This window comes from Hyperolius riggenbachi, chromosome 1, assembly GCF_040937935.1.
Source record: "Hyperolius riggenbachi isolate aHypRig1 chromosome 1, aHypRig1.pri, whole genome shotgun sequence".
Taxonomy (NCBI): domain Eukaryota; kingdom Metazoa; phylum Chordata; class Amphibia; order Anura; family Hyperoliidae; genus Hyperolius; species Hyperolius riggenbachi.
The window spans coordinates 533,606,240-533,614,107 of record NC_090646.1 but is presented as its reverse complement, the minus strand read 5'-3'; positions in this window follow the sequence as shown (position 1 = coordinate 533,614,107).

Here is a 7,868-nt window from a genome sequence, read left to right as displayed (position 1 = left end):
ATGTTAGCGTGTGGTTAATTTTGTCAATTACCAGATAATAGGATAGGTTAGAGGAGTTCCAATTTACAGCAATATGGGTTTTTACAGCTGTAACAATAAATTGATCAATTTGTGCTGGGCATGGGGTATGGATAGATTCCAGTTTAACTCCTAGCAACAGGGTTTTTGGGGTCAGGGGAATATAGCGAGGGAAATTGAGTTGATCAAGGAGTGAATCCTCTTCCAAAGGCATGAGACCCTTGGGCATGTATACCATTTATGATACATTGTTCTCCGTACCCTTCATCCACAAAAGTACAGCAGGTCCCTAGAATGATCTAATCTTTGAAGCCATTCAGAAACCAAATTTACACAGTGCAGCAGACTGATAGTTATTTCTATATTAGTTGTTTGCTTACTGCCCTTAGACAATGTTTCAAAACACTGGGCCCATTGCTGTGAATCAAGAGTTCTCTGTATATCCAGCTCTCAGGCCTTCTGATAAAGATGTACATGGGTGGACTGTTAAACGTAGTATAAAAAAAGGGACAGTACAGTATACCCTTCTGCATTGGATCATGCATATATACTGTATGCATTCAAAGTGGGTCAGTTGGACATTTATTTCTGGTTTTTTCAGATGGTGAATGAAGTGGTGGAGTTATCGCGCTATAAACCACTAAAAAGAGCTAAGTGGGCAGCATGGTGGTATAGTGGTTAGCGCTCTCGCCTTGCAACACTGCATCCCCTGTTCAAATCCCAGCCAGGTCAACATCTGCATGGAGTTTGTATGTTCTCCCCGTGTCTGTGTGGGTTTCCTCCAGAACTCTGGTTTCCTCACACATCCCAAAAACAAACAGATATGTTAATTGGTTTCTCCCTAAAATTGACACTAGACTATGATGCATACACTACACATTACATACATAGACAGAAGACTATCTTAGGGATTACATTGTGAGCCCCTCTGAGGGACAATTAGGTGACAATATACTTTGTACAGCGCTGCGGAAGATGTCATCGCTATATAAGTACTAAATATTACAGTAATAATAATATGTTGGGCTTTTTCCAGGAATTGGGGCCAGGAAGGAATTATCCCTCATCTCAAGAATGGCTGTATGTACATAGTAAGTAAACTCCTCTCTATCCATGATGAGAAGTTTGGGGTATGATGCCCCTCTAGGAAGTCTGGATTATGGAGCATCTCTGTCATTATGGAAGGCTGGGATTGCAAAGAAGCTGTAAAATGTGCAGACTTCCAGATAGTTAAAGTGGACCCAAATTAAAAATACAAGATTTCAGAAATAAAATCTATTTTCTAAATTATAATAATAAATAGCAGCCTTTTTTCAGCTGCATGATGACAAATATAAAATATTTTACATTTATTGGAGGAACCCCTCCCTTCCTTTCAAATTGCCGGGATTTTTCCGGCAAACTTGTGGAGTAGATGGTGTCTGGCAATAGAGGAATTGCTAATGGCTGCCCCCAGTATAACCCTAGTTATGAAAAGAGAAGGGTGAAAAGCATGCACTGAAATGATCATAGGTTTGAAGGAGTGTTTATTTATCTTTGTATGTGTCAGACTGGTGCAAGTAAATATTTTTAATTAAAAAAATGTTTGGTTTGGGTCCGCTTTAAAGTATGGTGAGTGACAATGGACAATTATATGTTTCATTATTTATTTTTTGCTTTTATATGATTTTTTTTTCTTTGGCTTCATTTCTGATTTGACTAAACTGGATTTTTCCTCTAAGATCAGCAAATTGGAAGCTACAAGTACTGCATCATTGTGCTAGGGCTGTTTTGATTTGCAGCAGATTAATATATAAATCTGTGAAATACAGTACAATTATTACTCAGATCTTTCGAAACGTATCCCCAAGAAATGTGGAGCACAGCCAAAAAATAGAAAATTCAAATGCAGATTTACTTCTGGTCTAAATCAAAGTCAACTAATGAGCCATGCAGAGGAATTCAAAGAGATCTGCTTTGGAGAAGACAAATGTTATTATTGAGGTGCCAAATTAATTTGACATTAGAATACGACTTTGGAATATCAAGTTCTTTGTTATTTTATTCCAAGAACATTAAACTTGATTTGTTTCTCTTTTTGTAATACAGCAATGCAACAGATTGCTTTGCATCTTATCATTTGTTCTCATTTTTGGAGCACAGTAATTTATTAAAAAAGAAAAAAAAAAGATTGTTTTAATTTGTATAGAGATGCTGCAACTCATTCTATTTATTACTCTGATGCAGTGCAATCTCTTTAGAGAACGTAAGAAAGGATATTCGTTTTTTTTATGACAATGCATTCTTGGATGTATACAAGTCTATTTAAAAAAAAAATCCTTAACTGTGTAATTGACTTTGCTAAACTGCAAAACTCTAAATTCCCGGGCAAATGATTTACAGTATACAGATGCAACATGCACAGTAATACTTTATTGAGTAAAAGCACTGTGCTATTCAGATGCATGGGAGGCTGCACCCACTACACAAGAGCTTGTGGACACTGCTGAGTGCAGGTTTCACTCACAAACTCTGGTCATCATCAATTGTATGTTTTATTTAATATATAGAGAGAGTGGCATAGTGGATATCACTGTCACCTTGCAGTACAGGGTCCCCAGTTAGAATTCCAGCTAAGATATTATCTGCATGGCCTTTGTTCTTTCTGTGTCTGTGTGAGTCTCCACCGGGCACTATGGTTTCTTTCCACATCCCAAAAACATACAAATAAGTTACTTGGCTTCCCCCTAAATTGATTTTAGACTACAATGGTCAAATAACTATGGTAGGGTTTAGACTGGGAGCCCCACTAAGGGACAGTTAGTGACAAGACAATATACTCCATATAAGCACTGTGGAAGATGACCGTGCTGCATATGATGATGTTTGATGATGTTTTTTAACATTACGTGACCTGCTGGAATAATCTGGAAGTAGGCAAGCACCCATTGCAGTGACGTTATATAACAGAAACTCTGTCCTGCTGTTATGCCCAGGGATACAGGGCAGTACGTAAAGTGAGGGGTTCACCGCATACATGTAAAAAGGGTGCTTGTAAACGCGGGTGCTGGGTGAAACCGCTAGTAGAATATAGGCAATACTGCCAATATTTTACTAAGGCTTTACATAACCTGCCTCTCAAACAAATCCTTCCCCTACCTACTCCTAATGCTAACCCTTTCCATACCCTATGCCTAACACTAACCATCCCCTTCTGCACAATACCTGTAGCTGTATCCGGTGTTCGCAACTGACATTGCAGTCTATGGCAGCGTCCAAATTACCAGGGAATGTGCGGTGTCAAATTTACCTGGCATGACCTGTTTTATGTACATACACCATTATGTTTTCATAACTGTGTTACTGACATAATCTTAATAGATAAAATGCTATTTAATAAAAATAGAAATTAATGTATTTTTCCACCATAAGATACACTTGACTATAAGATGCTCCTAGGTTTAGAAGGCAAAAACCAGGGGAAAAAATATATATACTAAACTTGGTGTGTCCATGGTGCAGGGGCGTCCTCTGGAACAGCACCATGGCTCCACAATTACGGCCAATCACTGCATTCGCAATGGTTGATGTATAGTACTGAAAATCAATAATTGCCAGACCAGGTTCAAAATACCATTAACAAGAGCCCATCAGAAATACTCATATGTCAGTTAGTAAATGAGTGATGCAGAGTTCCAAAAAGCATGCTAAAGCAATTACAGGCAGGCTACCATGCGTTATAGCAAAAGCCCTTATGACATGCAGCCAAGTTGTTAAAGTGAACCAGAGACGAAGCACCCTCATGTATTTTACCATATATATCAATGGAAACATGACAGTAAACACCTACTCTGCTCTCTGTTTCATTCTTATCTGCTAAATCTGCCTGTTATCAGCCATGATAAGAATTCCCGACTGAGCATTCAGTCTAGCTTTTACCAGAATGATTATAGCTGAGTCAGTCTTCTGTGATACCTTTTAAAGCCCAAGTCTGTCTCCTTGTGACTCTGCTTTACTGCTTTGAGGATAAATATCAGGAAAGCAGAGCCACAAGGGGGAAGACTTGGGCTTCAAAAGACATCACAGAAGACTGATTCAGCTATAATAATTCCGGGCAAAGCTAGACTGAATGCTCAGTCGGGTATTCTTATCAGGGCTGATAACAGGCAGATTTAGCAGAGAAGAATGAAACAAAGAGCAGGGTAGGTGTTTACTGTCATGTTCCCATTGATATATATGATACCAAGATGGCGCCGGACTCGGACGCCGCGGCCACAGGGCTCCGGTCTTTTTCGCTTCCTTCACCTCTTTGAAACGCAATCTCGACTCTCTGCCCCCCTCTGGGCACCCCTTCACGCTGAGGGAGGACGTGGGCATGCTGGCTCGGCACCAGCCATCGGGTCGCGGTCCGCAAGAGCAGCTGTTCGGGACCCACGTGTGGGTCCCAGGGAGCGCCGCAGCAGACATCGGGAAGCAGGACGGAGCCTGCTGATCCACACCGCTGCAGCCAGTCCACCGGCTTTGCCACACGCATCGGTCAAGCCACAGCCCCGCAGCTCGTCATCCAAAACGGCTCCCTGCAGAGAGGCCCCGTCCACCACACATCCCAGCCGCAGGGCCGATGCAGGTCTCCACTGGCCGCACTGCCGCCCCTATCAGCTGTTTGGGCGGCGTGCCGCCCTTGGCTGCGGACCATGGGTTCAGCTGATCGGCATGCTCCCCTGGTCAGGGGAGTCCAGATGTGGACCCACCGCTGCAGCTACCCACGGGATCATCTTTGGAGGCCAGGAGACTTCGGAGTCAGATCGCCGGATAGGTGTAGACTCAGTCACCGGCGAGGAAGCTCCACCGCCGGGTACCCTCCGCCCTCCACCACCGGGTCCCCCTGCTCACATTGCCACCTGCCGCCGGGTCCCCCCGCTCACAGTGCCACTGGGATGATTGCCAGCGGCTGCGTTCTGAGGCTCCAGCTCCTTTCGCCTCACCGAGCAGCTAGGAGTCCTGGGCCTGGCCTGTCCACGTGGCCTGCAGCTGTTTTCGCCGCCATGTGACTGTCCAGTGCTGCTGCCCCGGAATGGCAATTCTTCCTGCTGTTGGCAGGCTGCCACTCAGCCACAGAGGAGATGGTGCTGCTCCCCTCACAGTGGAGCTGGCTGCCGCATCTGGGCATCGGTGCCCTGCCACCACCAAAGGTAGACCTCCCTGGCCTGTCCACCACCACTGCTGCCCAGCCGGGGTGCCCCCGGGCCCCACATCCACCACCCAGGGGTGCCCTCAGGTGCTCCCTGGCCCCACGGGGCCCCCACTGTATCTGCGCCCTCATTGCCCAGCCAGGCGGACTCAAAATCGGGAGCGCTACTCCTCGGGCAACCTGGTCCGAGTGAACTCTGCATTCCGCCTCCATCATGATGCCCCTCAGCTTTCTCAGTTGCTTTCTCAGTTGCTTTCTCAGTTGCTTTCTCAGTTGCTTTCTCTCTACTTTCGTGGACAAATCGGAGCACCTGTCTTGTTGGGAGCGTGTCGCTGTGTAGCGTCCAGTGCCGAAAATGGCAGCGCTCATATCAGCTCTCAGGCTACTCCTCCAGTCCCACTCTTTTCTGTTCCTGCTATCAATGTATGCTTTGCTATGTTTGTATTACGTTAACTGTACGTGTATGCTGTAATGCTCTGTACTGCTTTTTATTTTTGCTTTTATTGTTTATACGTATGACCCATGCTTGACTGCATGTGATGCTGCACTCTGCTTATTTGTACGCACAAGCTGTAATGTTGTCCTATGTATGCTGTCTCACGTCTATGTATGTGCCATGCTTAACTGTATGCTATTTCTTGTCTCTTCACCAACGACCCTGTATGTGCCAAAACCAATTCCGGGTACAATCCACCGTTGTACTTGGCGATAATAAATTCTGATTCTGATTCTGATTCTGATATGGTAAAATACATAAGGGTGCTTCATCTCCGGTTCTCTTTAAGCCTTTGTATGCAAGATTAAGCCAAACAGTTCCATGCAGCCATCTACAGTTAGCAAGGCAGGAGGAGTGATCAGAGTTGTGTCTAGCTAGAGGTGTAGGTGCTGCTCAAGTGTGCAGGCATGACTGTAGGATACAAATGTAGGATACAAATGCATTTAATGCAGTATTAAAATATATGGTCAGAGGCCGTGGACTAATCTTACCTTAAGAAAGGTACCAGCATGAGTGGTTTGTTCCTCCTCTTGCTGGGGATCGGGTAGATGATCAGTCCTTAGAGCAGGATCATATTGCAAAACTTACAGAACTTCTCCTCCTACACTACGAGCTTATCCTGCACTCTGCGGGTTCGCTCTAGCCTGAGGGCAGCCCTGATTCCTCTGTTTCAGTAGTAGTTTTTTTACTATTGCGGCACTTCCCCAGACAGCTACAAGCTCAGTAGCAAGGAGCTCACAACAACCAGTAGATGCTGCAGTGGTCTGCTGCATACAGTTCCACCAATCACTGCTACCCAGAGGTGTGTTTAGTGTTCCTTTAAGTAGTGCATGCTGCAGAGGCTTCCTAGATCACCACACGGTTGCCCCCGTCCACTGCTACGCTCCCGTCTGTGTATGAATGCAGCTGTACTGTGCATGCATGTTTACAGTCCATGCACATGCCGTAGCATAGAGCTGCCCATGTATAGAGGAATGCACGGAGGAAAAATATGTGCTATTGTGTAGGTGAAGACCTTACTCATGCATGTCACGGTCATGCTCATACATGAAAAGGGGCACAGCCATGAAAGCATATTCCACATGTCCTTGTGTAATATGTTTAGAGGGACCCCACACTAGAATGGTGAGCAACATGATGATTGGTGAAGCCTCTGTACTATTCAGAGGCTTCCTTCCACTAAGCTGCTTTAGGTTCACTTAAAGCTTTGTACACACACATGCCTTAATTTGGTCAAGACAGCTTTCAGGGGGCCTTTTCACTAAGAATCTAACATCCATCCCCTCAGTTTGCTTAAAGATGCAGCATGTTGGAGTTGAAGTGGTGGGCATTGTACTGTTGCTAAGCTCAGACCACCATACTAAAAGGTCGGTGGTGGGGGGGGATTAGCTTTTTCTCAGTTTGTTTGAGATTTTTCACAGTGTGCATGTATAAGTGTTTAGAAGTAAAGAAATACAATAGATTCCATACACTTGACCAGTAACCACAAAACCTGAAACAAAAAAACAAAAACAACATCAGATTTGCATTGAGATATCGGTCAAAAATCAGTCAAAGCATCATTTCCTAAAGCTTGAGTGAGCAGAACCAAAAAAGTATGTTTATAACAACAGTTAACTTTAAATATAAAACTTGTTTATCACAATTTCTGAGCCAGAAACGCATTCGTTGGGTTGATTACTCATCTAATTAGGATGCATTCAGATGAGCTCAATTAGTAGAAATGGAACAGAAGCTGCCACTGCCTAGTGATTGGGCTTACTAGAAGAGATCTAGGTGAAAAATGTTGCCATAGATTAATGTGCTGATATATTTCTCATGTACTTAACACATACACAATGTAGTTCAAGGAAATCGTTCTTTACCAGCTATAAAAATAATGGATTGTAGTCTGATGAAGGCGGAATAGCCGAAAGCTTACCCTTATTTTAGTGGGAGGCATCATATGCTCACTCCAACCTGAATTATCACAAATACCATCTGTTTTAAGAAGACAAACTTTTGTTTTGCATAGCAGTTTAGTAAGAGGGCTCTTTGGTCCTTTGCAGCCACTTATACACTCCTAGGAGTTCTGATTCACCATGAGCTTGCTGGATAATCTGTAACTCTGGGTGTCCTACTCCATAGAGCCACATTAATCCATGCCACGCACTGATGAGGATAAACACATCTGAAACAGTCTGT